We start from the raw sequence: 17,534 nt of genomic DNA, 5'->3' as shown, positions 1-17,534 counted from the left end.
TCCCTTTGGTTTTCCAGAAATGGTTTTTATTTTCATTTTTACAGTTTGTATGGTCTCTTAGGTCTCTACATACATTTTGTGTATTTCATTTTTGACTATTTTATTTTGACATTTTTAGGTTACCTTTTCTCTATTTTTGTGGATTTCATTTTTGGTGCATCGAAAAAGTATCATAGATATCAGCTACAGAACCTTAAGTTGAATACAATATTTATTTTGGGTGGGAAGTGCTTGCCAATGTTCTTGTTTTGCATAATAGTGTCATTTGTAAAAAATAATTGTGTATCACATATATTCTTTATATTATGTTTGCTGCTTTGCATTTCTGAAGTTATATGTTATTTTGTTTTATGTGTGAATTTATTTAGTTATTTCATTGTAAATTATTTTTATTTATCAGTGGTATTGAATATTGTTTAATTATAAATGTTATTTTACAATGATGAATACAAATAATTTAATTGATATTTATAAATAGTTCAGTTCAGTTCAGTTAGTCTTTATTCGATAATTTTTCAATCATAAAAGACACAATGCAATCACAAAAGTTTAATTAAAAGGGTGTCACCCTAAAACATACAGTGCTACAAAAATGTAATATCAGCATAATCGAAAAGTCCCTAACAATTATATAAAATTGGATAACTATAAAAAGATTCCATAAAAGCCATCATCTTACATTCTACAGAGGAGATACCCGCTTACCGTTGGTGGACTCAATTAGTAGATCCTAGAGCAAGGAGATATTTCCTTCGCAGTGCCCAGGACCAGCTAAGAAATTTCGTTGTGGCAATGACAATGTCTGCTCGAGTGTTTTTTACCAAAATACGCAGGGCTGTCATACCAGATCTGGTACCAAGGTTGGAACACAGCGGCTTAAGCCACTTGCGGAGGGGGCTCTGATAGGCCGGGCACACAAACAATACGTGGGTTATCGACTCTTCCTTAGATGGACACGAAGGGCAGTTAGTATCTAGGGCCTTGTTCCATTTTGCAGTGAAAGATCTTAACGGTAGAGTGCCCACTCTGAATTGGTGATATATTTTCCTGTCACCAGGTTTCGTAATCCAATTCCAGTAGGTTTCTGCTTTCACTGCAAACTTGTGTTCCAGGAGGATACCTGTAAGCGAGTTACTGCCCACCACCAACAGGGTCTTCTTAGTGATCATATCCCAATAGAGTGCTTTATACTCATTTTTATTGGGAAATGGATTCCCTGTTGGATTTTCCCACAGATGTCTGAGCCCCATATCAAACAAATTGCACTTAAGCTTCTGCAACTATTTAATTTTTTAGGACAAATCCGCATTTCTAATATACATTAGAGCATTGGCGTAAGATGCCAATTTTGGGGTAGTCCATAACCTCCTCCATTAAGCTAGGGGTCTAAAACCCGCCACCTCATCAAAGGAAGTACAGCCTAAGTCTAGTAGGAGGGGCTTGATAGGAGTTGACTGTGGGAGGGCGGTCAATGATCTCAGAAACTTATTTTGTGCCAGAACTAGGGGTGATAAGTTTTCGAACCCCCAGAGTTCGGCGCCATATATTAAAGAAGCTCTGATTTTCCCATTGTGAATATTTAGAGCCGGCCCCACTGGTTTAGTAGTTGATAATCGATGTTCTTTTAGTGGGGCTCCTGCTAACTGGTTGTGCCTAAAAACTAAAACATCTAACTGTGGTGTCCAATTAATCCTCCTACCCATAGTCACTCCTAAGTATGTAAAGGTATCAGTTTGTTCCAAAGGTGCTTTTTTCATTTCTACTCTGCCTTTAATAAACTTTTGTTTATGCAGCACCATGAACTTAGTTTTGTCGACATTTACTATGAGATCATGGTCGTTGCAGAAATCTGTACATCTGTCAAGGGCACGTTGCAGACCTGATTGAGTTTTAGATAAAATTAAAGTATCGTCTGCAAACATTAAAAGAGGAACCCTTGAACCGGCAAGAGTTGGAGCATCGGTTGGAAAATTAGTATAATAAGAAATTACCTTATTTATAAACAGAGGGGCAGATTTATGAGGCACTTGCGCCACGTTTACGCCGCTGTTGCATCACGCAACGCGGCGTAAACGTGGCGCATCCCTACGAATGATTTACAACGTGATGCATCTAGGCAGATGCGTCACGTTGTAAAGCCCTGCGCCGCTTGTGGGCGTTCCGGCGCAGGGTGGGCGTTCCGGGGCAGGTGCACCTCGCAAAAGTGGCTGAGTGAAATCTATGAGATTTCACTCAGTCACTTTCTACGTCAATTCCTTACGCCTGCTTGAAGCAGGCGTAAGGGTGACGCAACATGCATTGAATAGGAGGCTCCTGTGCATTGCAGGAGTCATGTCGCACTTGCGACATGACTCCTGCAATGCGCCGCCCGTGCGCCGAGAGATGCGTCACGCATCCTCACTGTCTTGCACCATGGTGCGCCGCATCATAAATGCGGCGCACCGTGGGTGGCGGAGCAGTGGCGCACTGTGGCGCATGTTAACTGGCGCATCCCTGGGGATGCGCCAGTTAACATAAATCTGCCCCAGAGAAAATAGGGTAGGGGCAAGGACACACCCTTGCAGCACTTCCTTGTTAACTGGGATCTGATCAGTTAGTTCGCCCTGCTGTCCCCACCTTACGTGAGCGTAGTTCGCCTCATTTAATTTGATAATAAAACCTAGGATTTCTTTAGGCATCCCTGCCTCCTTTAAGAATTCCCATAGCTTATGGTGGGGCACTAGATCAAATACTGATTTTAAATCAACAAAAGCAGCATAGAGGGTCCTCCCTGCTGGGGTCACTGTGCTCCAATAAATCATCAGAAATCTGAACACTTGATCAATGGTGGGTCTAAAGCCCGCTTGATGGGTAGATAATGCATTCTGGTCTACTACCCATTCATTAACCCTACCTAGCACAAGTCTAGTCACTATTTTCTGCAAAGTGTCAATTAGGCTTATCGGCCTGTAGTTACTAGGACTGGCACGGTCACCCTTTTTATATATGGGAATGATTTTGGCCCCACGCCAAGTGTCTGGAATTGGCGCACCTCTAGCAATGGCATTTATGATGATGAAGATATATTCTGTCCAGTTCGTCTCATATAACTTATAAATATCGTCCTGGATGCAATCCGGGCCGGGGCCCTCCCTGCTAGAACCCCGTCCAGGACCCTTTCTATCTCCCCCGGTAATGACCTCAATTTGCTTCCCCGCCCATTACTGGGCGGGGAAGCAAATTGCGCTTGATATTGCTCCAGCCAGAGTTCAGGAGGTACATTATTGACTGGAGTAGAGTCAATCACTCCGCTGCCCCATTTCACTAGTTGCCAGAATTTAGTCCAATTCTTCCCCTTGCTGGCATTGGTTAGACTTAAAATTATAACCAAGCGAGACCGCTTGTCCTCTGTGCACTGTTGCTTGTCCCAGCTGGGTATACCAAAAATTCGTCTTATTTGATATTTATAGAAAATTCACACTGAGTTCAATTTGAATTTTGATCAATATTTTTTACTGAACGTTGATAATCCATCAGGACATTATTACGATTCATAACATCCAATGTGCATATACACTTCATTCCTTTACGAATCCAATATATATTTGTTTCATAAAGACTCAAATGCCCAATGCATTTTGGGCCCCACGGCCCTTCGTCAGGGGCTGTACCTGAAAAATATATAGAATAAAGCATTCACTTAAATGGTCAAATCTCCAATGACAAGGGTTTCAGTCTATAGCAACCTCAATACATTAATAACACCTTCTCTTGCTTGAAAATGTTATGTTATCAAGAATTCATGAACACATGATTTAAATGCATAATAATCAACAGAAATGACATAAAAATCAATAACGTTATGCTCAAAAAAGCTGTTAATGCTATGAGAAACATTCGCATGTATATTAAAGAAACATACGCAGTGCTCAGAAAAGAGGGAAAAAAGTGAGAGAAACGATATAGTAGCGCCTAGCTTCCACATGATAAAAAAGTTCCTGAACTGTAGATACAGTCGACCAAACTTGCTTCTCAGTAATTGCTACTAGAAAATGAAGAGAACGTGCTAGTATAACGCAGGACTGACCTATGATACGAAGGGTGCTCCATTTTCAAGAAAAAATGTGCTACGGTGTTCGATATGCCCTGTGCCTGTAAAGCACAGTTAAAAATGACTACCTGCTGTCTGGTAACAAGCGTATCTTAAAGTATGCCTAAAAAAATGAAAACGATAACACGAAAAAGACCGGAATCACACACCTGTGTTCCAACGGACTGTCCAACGGGGCCAGTTTCACCTTGGGGAAATATATTCCGTGCTGCTCGAACGCGGCGTGTGCCACTGTTCTATCTAAACAAACAGAAATGGAAATCAATATAAATAAAAGTTCCGCGTTCGTAAGTAGGTTAAAAAATAGAGGGCGAACCCACCCACCCACTGGAAGTGGCCCGCCGTACCTTGCTGAAAGTCGACAAAATTCCCGTAATTCGTGGATAGAACCCCTCGGAATGTAAGAGGACGCCCGGCCATCTTTCACATGACGTGATATAATGGGTTGCATGGATATAGAAACAGGACTCGTTCAATTGCCGGTAGCTCTAAGTGAACTGAAACGGCACGCCATCTTGTAGCGTGTCGTGGATAGACTGAAAATAGTTCATAGGGCGCAATGAGAAAAAAAGCGTGGGAAATAAACAGGAGGAATGATAAATGAGAGGAAACATAGAAAAAATGGTGATAATAGAAAAAAGAGAAAAAACCTCACATTGTTCACCTTACAAATAAACATACAGTCATCATTGATAATGGATCACAGTCAAATCAGTGAACATGTTTTACGGATAACCGAACTTGGCTTTGCATGCTCTCGGCTTCGGTGCAGTATTTACAAGTAACATCCTAAATCAACTCTGTCATTGATCCCTTTGTGATCCTGAGTGTCTAAGCGTTTTATCCAAAAAACTTCCTTCTGAAGTAAACATTTGGTAATGTTTTTGCCGGGTGTGGGTGCCACCACTTCAAGAACCTGGAACTTAACTTGAGCAATTGTGTGTCTGTTGAGCTCCCAATGTACTGCCAAACTACTGTTAGGGTTCTTGTTGCGAATTGTACTTTTATGTTCAGAAATGCGTGTTTTGACTTTACGTTCAGCTTTTCCTACATACAATAGCCCGCAGGGGCATTTTATTGCGTAAATTACGTTCATAGTGTTGCAGTCTGCATTATGTTTGGTGATAATCGTTTCACCCATGTGGGGATGTTTGACATTGTTGGTCACCATAACGTTGTTGCATTGCACACAGTTCTGACACTTTCTTGTTCCTCTGTATGTGGTTTGCCTTTCAATTACTCTTTGATATTGTGCGATCGTTTATATGACACAACCACCAGGGAAACCAAAAGGAAAACAAGGCGAAGTCAAAGAAATAACAAAACCAAATTTGAGGAGCACGAAACAAACATAGTAGTTAATATATCGTCCCAAGAGATAACTACTCAGCAGATCAAAGTGCTCAACAAGGGGTTGAATTTCGTGCCTACATATCATACTAACTCATTGGAAACAGAAATTGATTTTTTTAAATTCATGAGAACATTACGTTTAAGATACTTTTTCACTAATCTTCCAGATCAGAACACTATTGAAATCCCATCTGAATTCCAGGAGTTCAAACCGAAATCCACGTTTCAAGCACATACATCGCACAAATTACTGGATGCCTTTGAAAATTTAGTACTCAATGACATCAAGAAAATTAAGACATGGAAGAAACGGAATATCAATTTCTCAAAACAAGAGAGATCTGTCTTGAAGGATTTAGCCAATGACCCCAAAATACACATCCAACAAGCCCACAAAGGGGGAGCCATTGTCATCATGGACCAGCAATTTTACGAATCCAATGTTAGAGAACACATATCAGATACAGACACTTATTTGAAACTGGGCACCGATCCCATTAAAGATTTGACCAACACTCTGGAATCTATCTTAGATAATGCTGAAACAATGAAGTGGATTACCAAAAAAACTAGACAATTTTTGACAGTTCTGTATCCTAAACAACCCAGCATATACATGCTGCCAAAAATCCACAAAGACTTAACTAAACCTCCTTTCCGACCCATAGTTAGTGGGTGTGGCACCATCTTCTAGCCCTTGGGCCAGTACATAGATCATTTTCTTCAACCTTTTGTTCAATCATGGTACTCCTACACCAAAGATACCACACACTTTTTGCAGAAGTTGGCAAACATCGAATTTGAAACAGGTATGATAATGTGCACTTTAGATGTCAAAGCCTTGTACACCTCCATTCCTCATGTAGCAGGTTTAGAGGCAGTAGAATGGGCACTTCTCAAACAGGAGGAACTCAAAACAGATAAAGTTTTTTTGTTAGAGCTTCTTCATTTTTGTGTCCATCGTAGTTATTTTAAATGGAACAACGGATTTTATTTACAGAATAAAGGCACATCCATGGGCTTTTCCGGAGCACCGGCGTATGCGAACACATATATGGCCAAATATGAAGAAACGTTTCTTCTTAAAGACAAAGACTGGATCGATAACATCACCTTATATTGTCGTTATATGGATGATATCTTTTTGATTTGGCACAACTCTAAGGATCTGTTGGAACAAAAAATACTTCAGTTGAATACCTATGATTTGAACATACAATTTACCAAGAACATAGACATCAGGACTATTCCATTCTTAGATGTTCGGGTGAAGATTGAGAACAATGCTTTTCAAACTGAAGTGTATCACAAGACCACAGACAAAAATACGGCATTAATGTTTGACAGCTTTCACTCTAGGGACCTTATCAACAATTTACCATACTCTCAAATGTTGCGTGTGAAGAGGATTTGTTCTGATAATGAATCTTTAGAATCAAATTTAAATATGATTACCACCAAATACTTGGCAAAGAAATATCCCCAAGCACTTTTGGAACAGACAAGAGATAAAGTACAGGAACAAGTGAGAGAATCCTTGCTGAAAACTAAAACAAAACCCACAGAATCAGGGGAAGTGTTTGTTTCAAAATATTCCACCAGTTCCCATGAAATCAAAAAAAGCATCAATCGTCATTGGGATCTTTTGAGTAACGAGTCTGATTTTAAAGAGATGTTTACAAAGAAGCCTATTTTTGCATATAAACGATCGCACAATATCAAAGAGTTATTGAAAGGCAAACCACGAGAAATTCAAACCACATACAGAGGAACAAGAAAGTGTCAGAACTGTGTGCAATGCAACAACGTTATGGTGACCAACAATGTCAAACATCCCCACACGGGTGAAACGATTATCACCAAACATAATACAGACTAGGATAGCTGACTAGGATAGCCAGTCAGCTCCTGAGGCACAGCCGGGAGCAGCAGTGTATTTTGTGTTTTAACTGTGTAACACTGAAAATTTGGACATTGTTTTTAAAAGTTACTCACTTGTCTGTTGCACGATTACTGTGCACAGGCACCCATTCTAGCACAAAAACGAGCGCTGGGTAGGGCGAAATCGCCGGTTCCACCAGCTGGATCCCTCACGACAGGACGGGGACACGCCCACTCGAGGCCACGCCCCCTTTAGTCAATTTCACTCAAATAGCGCGCTGAACCACAAGCGCTCTGATAGCCAGTCAGCTCCTGAGGCACAGCCGGGAGCAGCAGTGTATTTTGTGTTTTAACTGTGTAATACTGAAAATTTGGACATTGTTTTTAAAAGTTACTCACTTGTCTGTTGCACGATTACTGTGCACAGGCACCCATTCTAGCACAAAAACGAGCGCTGGGTAGGGCGAAATCGCCGGTTCCACCAGCTGGATCCCTCACGACAGGACGGGGACACGCCCACTCGAGGCCACGCCCCCTTTAGTCAATTTCACTCAAATAGCGCACTGAACCACAAGCGCTCTGATAGCCAGTCAGCTCCTGAGGCACAGCCGGGAGCAGCAGTGTATTTTGTGTTTTAACTGTGTAATACTGAAAATGTGGACATTGTTTTTAAAAGTTACTCACTTGTCTGTTGCACGAATACTGTGCACAGGCACCCATTCTAGCACAAAAACGAGCGCTGGGTAGGGCGAAATCGCCGGTTCCACCAGCTGGATCCCTCACGACAGGACGGGGACACGCCCACTCGAGGCCACGCCCCCTTTAGTCAATTTCAATCAAATAGCGCGCTGAACCACAAGCGCTCTGATAGCCAGTCAGCTCCTGAGGCACAGCCGGGAGCAGCAGTGTATTTTGTGTTTTAACTGTGTAATACTGAAAATTTGGACATTGTTTTTAAAAGTTACTCACTTGTCTGTTGCACGATTACTGTGCACAGGCACCCATTCTAGCACAAAAACGAGCGCTGGGTAGGGCGAAATCGCCGGTTCCACCAGCTGGATCCCTCACGACAGGACGGGGACACGCCCACTCGAGGCCACGCCCCCTTTAGTCAATTTCACTCAAATAGCGCGCTGAACCACAAGCGCTCTGATAGCCAGTCAGCTCCTGAGGCACAGCCGGGAGCAGCAGTGTATTTTGTGTTTTAACTGTGTAATACTGAAAATTTGGACATTGTTTTTAAAAGTTACTCACTTGTCTGTTGCACGATTACTGTGCACAGGCACCCATTCTAGCACAAAAACGAGCGCTGGGTAGGGCGAAATCGCCGGTTCCACCAGCTGGATCCCTCACGACAGGACGGGGACACGCCCACTCGAGGCCACACCCCCCTCACTGCCCCCTTGCTACAAACATGTGCATGGGCCGGAAGCACATGGGACGAGCGCAGCGGGCGCGATGAATGCGCGCCGAAGGCGCGCATAAGGCAAGCTCGTCTGCGCTCGTCCGCGCCGAGTCCGGGCCCTGGGCCACCTCCCCTGCATCCCAGCCGTCATCACGCAGATGCTATTCGCCGGCAACTCTTTACAAGCTAAGGCCCCCCACCAACACTTGCTCTCGGCACTCCCTTCAAGCCATGGACTTACCGTCAACCTGCCCTACTTGTTTTGCACCTCTCAAATCTAACCTGTGCACAACGACCACACATGACTTCTATATGCTCTTGCTGAATTGCCGCTCACTGCCCAAGCATAGCGCCGAAATGGCCTTATTGATAGAGGAATATACCCCGGATATATTGTTCCTTATGGAAACCTGGCTTACCAGTGATTCTAACCCTGCGATAGTAGAGACACTCCCCACTGGCTACCAAATCACACGTCAAGACCGGCCAAAAGGGAGAGGAGGAGGCCTTGCTATCATCCATAGGGAACAATATCACTGTCGACTCTCTTCTGAGATTATCTCGGACTGCGAGAGCATGGGTTTTAACATCAACCTCTCTCCCAACATCTGCTTTTCAGGTACCCTCATCTACCGCCCGCCCGGTCCCCCGAAGCAGTTTCTTGAAACACTGCCATCCAATGCGGCCAACAGAGTCAGTACCTCTTCCAACTTCACCGTGTTAGGTGACTTGAACCTCCATTTTGACTCCCCTTGGACCACACAGCTGCCATCCTATTAGAGGACCTAGCAGCTCTACAACTCATCCAACTTGTCCCCTCCCCTACTCACGTAAAAGGCCACTTATTGGATCCAATTTTCTCGAACTGTCCTGATATCACAGTGGACCCAGGCATTTCCTTACCCTGGACCGACCACTTTTTAATCCCCTTCAAATGGACTACGCCTAAAATTTCTCCATCCGCCCCCACCACCAAACTCAGGCGAGCTTGGCCGCGCCTTGAGGTTGACAAGTGGTGCATTAAACTTGCTAGTTCACAACCAGAGATACAGGAAGATCCTGCCCTAGCAAATCAGGCCTATACCAACTGGATCACTCACACCCTTGACTCCACTCTCCCAATGAGCAAGACTGTATTGAAGCGACCCCACAAAACTGCCCCTTGGTATACCCAATCTCTTAGGGGAAAAAACGCCTCTGTAGAAGGGCGGAAAGACGCTGGCGTTTAGACAATTCGGCAGATAACAAAAACCGGTACCGTGAAACCATCAACGAGTATAAAACCCAAATAAAAGCAGCTCAGTCGACTTATTTCGCCGACAAAATCCTGAAGGCGAAATCTAAACCCAAAGAGATCTTCCAGATCATTAAAAAGTTAACGAACCCGTCCCCTGCGATGCATGTCCAGAAATCTGTCACCCAATGTAATGACATTGCCGAGTTCTTTTATCAGAAAATTAACAAAATCAACTCATCTTTTTCTTCCCCAAACAGTGGCTCATCTAATCAACCTAATAATTTCCCTGGCCCGCTACACCACCCCATTCCATACAGCTTAACCCACTTTCCCCCACTAAACCCCTCCACTTTAGAAACACTAGCCCTCAGTGTCAAATCAGGTTCTCCGGCCGATCCTGCCCCTCCTGACATCCTAATGGCAGCATCCCATACCACCCTGCCCGTCATCAGACAGCTACTTAACTCTTCCATCTCCTCTGGCACTGTCCCAACCATCTGGAAGCAAGCCATGGTTAGGTCATTAATCAAGAAACCCAATCTAGACCCGTCTGACCTGGCTAACTATCGCCCTATTTCTCTGCTCCCCTGGTTGAGCAAGGTTTTGGAGAAATATGTGAACCAACAGTTAGTGAACTTTCTAGAAGATCATCACATACTGGATCCTACTCAGACGGGTTTCAGACCTAAGCACGGGACAGAGACCGCCCTCCTCATGGTCATAGAGGAAACAAGGAAAATCTTGGATCAGGGAGGATCAGTGGCAGTGATCCTCCTTGACCTAAGCGCGGCATTTGACACGGTCAGTCATGCCACCTTACTGAGCCGTCTGTCCTGTGTGGGGATTAAGGATAAAGCCTGGGCATGGTTTGAATCCTTTCTGGGGAACAGATCTTTCAGGGTTTTTGATGGCGACTCCGTTTTCTCCAGCAGACTTCTAAATTGTGGAGTTCCTCAGGGCTCCTCTCTGAGCCCTGCTTTATTCAACCTATATATGAGACCGCTGGCTAGTGTCGTCCGCCCGTTTGGAGTTAAGATCATCTCATATGCGGACGACACGCAGCTGGTGGTCTCACTGGCGCAAGAGGCACCCCGAACTGCGCCAGGCGGGCTCAGAGAATGCCTGGAGGAAGTGAGGAACTGGATGTCGTCATCATCCCTGAAACTTAACGGAGACAAAACTGAGCTGATGCTCTTAGGACCCCCAGAGCCGACTTTTTCTCCCTCCCTATGGCCACCATGCCTGGACCCCCTCCACCCCCAAAAGTACCATCAAAAGCCTCGGAGTGTGGCTGGACAGTTCTCTATCTTTCAATGTCCAAGCCACAAAACTTTCAGCCACCTGTTTTGGCATTATGAGAGTGCTAAATAAAATGTTTCCTCTTCTTCCTATGGAAGCCAAACGGGCAGCCATTCAGGGTCTCACTCACTCACGCCTTGATTTTAACAACATACTGTATCTGGGCGCATCAGGATATACCCTTCGCAGGCTACAGACTGTACAGAATTGTGCAGCTCGCCTGCTACTCAAAATCCCTCACAGACACTCAGTGAGGACCGGACTAACTAGCCTTCACTGGCTACCGGTTCGGCAGAGAGTTCTGTTCAAAGCGCTATGCATAGCCCACCAAGCCTTCTGGGACACGGGACCCGTCATCGCCCGTGATCTGGTCACCCACTACACCCCAAACCGAAGTCTTCGTTCCAGCCAGACTCTCTTAGCAGTGGTTCCAAGAATAAAAAGAGCTAGAACTGGCGGAAGGACGTTCACTTACAACGCTTCCAAGGCTTGGAACACTCTGCCATTCCATCTCAGAGCCACTCAGAACCTCACTATGTTCCTCAAGCAACTAAAGACCTACTTATTCACATCTGCTTGCTAACTGCTGTTCCTCCCTCCCTGTCCTCTGTAGGTCATGGCTATCCCAGCGCTTGGACGCCCTCGGGCAACAATTGCGCTTTACAAATCCCCAAGTTTACAAGTTTACAAGACTGCAACACTATGAACGTAATTTACGCAATAAAATGCCCCTGCGGGCTATTGTATGTAGGAAAACACGCATTTCTGAACATAAAAGTACAATTCGCAACAAGAACCCTAACAGTAGTTTGGCAGTACATTGGGAGCTCAACAGACACACAATTGCTCAAGTTAAGTTCCAGGTTCTTGAAGTGGTGGCACCCACACCCGGCAAAAACATTACCAAATGTTTACTTCAGAAGGAAGTTTTTTGGATAAAACGCTTAGACACTCAGGATCACAAAGGGATCAATGACAGAGTTGATTTAGGATGTTACTTGTAAATACTGCACCGAAGCCGAGAGCATGCAAAGCCAAGTTCGGTTATCCGTAAAACATGTTCACTGATTTGACTGTGATCCATTATCAATGATGACTGTATGTTTATTTGTAAGGTGAACAATGTGAGGTTTTTTCTCTTTTTTCTATTATCACCATTTTTTCTATGTTTCCTCTCATTTATCATTCCTCCTGTTTATTTCCCACGCTTTTTTTCTCATTGCGCCCTACTAACTATTTTCAGTCTATCCACGACACGCTACAAGATGGCGTGCCGTTTCAGTTCACTTAGAGCTACCGGCAATTGAACGAGTCCTGTTTCTATATCCATGCAACCCATTATATCACGTCATGTGAAAGATGGCCATTTGCACCGGGCGTCCTCTTACACCAGAGGGTGGGTGGGTTCGCCCTCTATTTTTTAACATACTTACGAACGCGGAACTTTTATTTATATTGATTTCCATTTCTGTTTGTTTAGATAGAACAGTGGCACACGCCGCGTTCGAGCAGCACGGAATATATTTCCCCAAGGTGAAACTGGCCCCGTTGGACAGTCCGTTGGAACACAGGTGTGTGATTCCGGTCTTTTTCGTGTTATCGTTTTCATTTTTCTAGGCATACTTTAAGATACGCTTGTTACCAGACAGCAGGTAGTCATTTTTAACTGTGCTTTACAGGCACAGGGTTTATCGAACACCGTAGCACATTTTTACTTGAAAATGGAGCACCGTTCGTATCATAGGTCAGTCCTGCGTTATACTAGCACGTTCTCTTCATTTTCTAGCAGCAATTACTGAGAAGCAAGTTTGGTCGACTGTATCTACAGTTCAGGAACTTTTTTATCATGTGGAAGCTAGGCGCTACTATATCGTTTCTCTCACTTTTTTCCCTCTTTTCTGAGCACTGCGTATGTTTCTTTAATATACATGCGAATGTTTCTCATAGCATTAACAGCTTTTTTGAGCATAACGTTATTGATTTTTATGTCATTTCTGTTGATTATTATGCATTTAAATCATGTGTTCATGAATTCTTGATAACATAACATTTTCAAGCAAGAGAAGGTGTTATTAATGTATTGAGGTTGCTATAGACTGTAACCCTTGTCATTGGAGATTTGACCATTTAAGTGAATGCTTTATTCTATATATTTTTCAGGTACAGCCCCTGACGAAGGGCCGTGGGGCCCGAAATGCATTGGGCATTTGAGTCTTTATGAAACAAATATATATTGGATTCGTAAAGGAATGAAGTGTATATGCACATTGGATGTTATGAATCGTAATAATGTCCTGATGGATTATCAACGTTCAGTAAAAAATATTGATCAAAATTCAAATTGAACTCAGTGTGAATTTTCTATAAATATCAAATAAGACGAATTTTTGGTATACCCAGCTGGGGCAAGCAACAGTGCACAGAGGACAATCGGTCTCGCTTGGTTATAATTTTATGTTTCAGGCGCAATTGGGACATTGCGCTCACCTCAGTAGCACGCATTGAGTAGATTTTCTTTATATTGTGGATAAACAGAGAAGCTGCAACAGGAGTGCTCTTCCCCTTAACAATTTTTATATTGGTTAGACTAACCCATCTATCCTCATCAAAGACCTTTTTTGCCTGCATTTGTACTTTTTTATAATTTGCCCTTGCTGTTTTCACCTCATGTGGTACTCCTGTCTTAATTGCATTTGAGAGGTGCTTAAATGCGACTCCACATGCCTCATCATACCATTTGGCCGATTCTTTTGTGCCTATATGTTCTTCTATTTTTTGTAAACAGGAACTTTGATTTAGCAAATAAATCATCGTGAACCTTCATAAGATCTAAGAGAGAATTATCATGGATATCTATGGAACCAAGCAGTGTTAGAGTTTCTTCAATGGTTGATTTAATCTGCCTTAGGGCACCTTCATCTTCTGAGACTCCTACCCATTTCAACCGACGACAATCTTGGGACATGATTACATCTCCTATTGCTGTTTCCAAAACAGCCTTGGGGTGATCCAATCCCTTCCTAGCTATAGTTAGTAGAAGAGGATCATGATCTCTCTCCGGTCTATGGTGGACCAGCATGTCCACAAATCTGGGCCATAATTCCAAACTAAGTAGAATGTAATCAATTCACTACTTCTAGGCCCATTAGAATAGGTGTTAATACCTTCCATGTCTGAGGGAGATCTCCCGTTATCAGCCCTAAGCCCCTTCCCCAGGGATAAACTTTTTAGCTGCAACACCACTAAATATATTGTATATTGTATTGTTTGTATTGTTTTCTGTAGGTTTATGTTGGATGTGAACTTAATTTGGATTGTTGGATGGTTTATAGTAGTGTTCTTGCTATGCTTTCTAGGAAGTGAAGGCATTTTTATATTGAAAGAGTCTGACTTTACATTGTAGCAATTCATACATTTCCTTGGTCTGCTTGGATATTTTAGGTTTAATTTGCATTAAAGATTGTTATACTATAAGTTCTTATTAGCTTTGTTCTTTTTTTAGGATTTCCATGAATTGGTACAGGGTAGGATATATTTGGGTTATTGCCCAGTGAAAGACGTTGTTCTATCTTTCTATTGTGCTGTTTCTTTTGGTTTCTTGGGTCATGGTGCTCTCATAGGCATTACACCATGGTATTTGAAGCTTCGGGTGGTGCCGGCGGACGAAACAGTGCAGTCTGCCAACACACATGTTTTCAATATAGTCCATATGGGGACTTACTTTTTGCTCAGGGGCTTGGTAGCAGAGGGGTTCCAGAAGGAGGTTCTAGTGGTCAGCTACTTTAGTGAGTTTGTTGGATATTCTGCATTTGGTACAGATTTTTTTAGGTGCCCACCAATGCTTTGATTAAAGTACTCATGTATGGCTGTGTGGTGGTAGTTTTTTAAAATTGTTTCATTGCTTGCTCAAAGTTTATTATGTTTTTTGAAGGGCAACAATTGTTAGTCTTTATTTTAATTTAGCATAGTAGTTTATAGTAAGTAGCTCTTTGCTTGTTGGGAAGCAGTGCTTATATTAAGGATATGTTACTGTTTTGCTAACCAACATGTATGGTGTATATTTGTGTGAATAGCGGAGGGCACAATTTAAAAGTGCCACCCATCATCCATGTTTGGGTTCAGCTTAATATGATGAGATTATTTTCTGTTGCATATATTATTATTCTCATGTCATTATTTTTACTGTTGCTCATGAAGAAGGGGTCTTCCGCATTATGTCTGTGGGTCGAGGTGGAATTCTGGTGTGTGTTATGGAAGGTACAATAAAGCCAGGTTGGGCGAAGGTGCAATAAGTGCAACAAAAAACACAATTCCACAATTGGGAAAAAGTGCCCATCAGTTCCCAAACGGTTCCGCCCTAGTCATCATCTGGGCTCTCCTTACCCAGGAGAAACTGTTTTGCAGTGCATAAATGTGAATAAACGTGAAGAATAAGGAATACCCCAAAATCATTCAGGTATTCTTTTTCCTTTATTGCAGTAGCTGTACAAATCTAGGTCCTGATAAAAGCAGTGACGTATTTATAGTCACCGACATATTTATAGTCACCGATGATGAAACATGTTGACCCTACTTGCAGGTGGATATTTTGTTAAATCTGCCAGTTAATTTACACTTATATTTTTAATATTGGGAGAATTGAGAGAAACTATTAAAATAATTTCCCTTCTACTCAATTTCTACCTAATTTTAACACACTTCACGTTTATTCACATTTATGCACTGCAAAACAGTTACCCACATCCACTACAACAAAAACATCTTTTGGTTCCACCCATCACATAACTCATTTATTATCTACACTGAGTTCAATAGTCACAACAACATCAAGTGACTACTATATACAAAAAAACTTTCTCCTGGGTAAGGAGAACCCAGATGATGACTAGGGCGGAACCGTTTGGGAATTGATGGGCACTTTTTCCCAATTGTGGAATTGTGTTTTTTTGTTGCACTTATTGCATCTTCGCCCAATCTGGCTTTATTGTACCTTCCATAACACACACCAGAATTCCACCTCAACCCACAGACATCTCTTTTGTTGTTAATGTATAGTATTGGGGCATGTGTCTGTCAGGGTCGTTAACTTAGCCTCTGGACCCCCCTTCTAAATGTTTGCTTTCTGGTCTTCAGTATTATATCATGATAATTTTGGGGGGCAGCAGAGGATTCTCTTCTGGATTTTTTAGTTTGTGCTATTATTCTTTTTAAATTGGGGATACTTGGTATTCGGCTTGTGGTGTGTTCAGGAACTTTGGGGAGTATATTTTTAAATATTCTTTCTCTGGGTTTCTGGGAGCGAATGCTTGTTTCTCTCAGTTCTTTCAAAACATATCTTACTTCAATCTCTGTTATATTTTGGGTGGTTGTGCTTCATAACCATGATTATAATATTATTTCTAGCTGCAACTCTCCCATAACAAGCATTATTATAGTATTTAATACCTATTAAATGTATATTTTCAGCATGTGTGCTCTCCTGGCTGTATGTACATTCCAAGTGTGATAATAATGTTTCCATTTCTGAGAGGTGGTGTGCTTGGCTATTTCTGACATCAGACCTGCAAATATTTAGAAGTGTGCATCCATTACTGGATGTTTTAAATGTTTTTAATTTAAAGTTACCAGTTTTATAGTTCAAATCTGTTTCTATTCATTTTTAAGTACAACAACTCTCACCTACATCCAAAAGGCTGGCGAGGGAGTAAAGAATCACAACCTGGGGAGTAAGTGGTAATAGGGGAGGGGGTTGTGTTTGAAAAAGGGGGCAGGACACAAGGGGAAAGAAGGGTGTGTGAAGGGGAGGGGGTATGTCCAGAGGTTCCAGCAGTCTACCATCAGTGTTGAATCATCTCCAAATTTTCACTTATAATGGGTTTTGTGCCCGGGAATGCCAGCTCTCTATAGTCAGACTGCTGTTGATACTTTCTGCTGCTCCTGGCCTCCTGTAAGTCTTCATAAATACTGAGGTTTTGTCAGCTCCCGGAATTCTTGGACCAGGAATTGAACACAGAAGCCCCACATTTTCTTGAATTGTGGTAATTTATGGTCCAGCGATGCTTTGATTTTCTCCATCCCAATGAGATCCCACAGTAAATGCAGTCAATCCGAATAGGTCAGCATAGAGTCAGTGCCCCATTTAGCTGTGAGAACATGCTTTGCAGTGCACAGGACTATGGGTATGGCTTTCCCTTTATGGCACTGTAATGGGTAGGTTAATGCAATAGGGAGCCCCAAGAGGACATAGCTGATTAAGGGTGGAATTTCTG

The sequence above is a fragment of the Lissotriton helveticus genome, chromosome 4_1 (genome assembly GCF_964261635.1).
Source record: "Lissotriton helveticus chromosome 4_1, aLisHel1.1, whole genome shotgun sequence".
Classification (NCBI taxonomy): Eukaryota; Metazoa; Chordata; class Amphibia; order Caudata; family Salamandridae; genus Lissotriton; species Lissotriton helveticus.
This window is presented reverse-complemented; position numbering follows the sequence as displayed.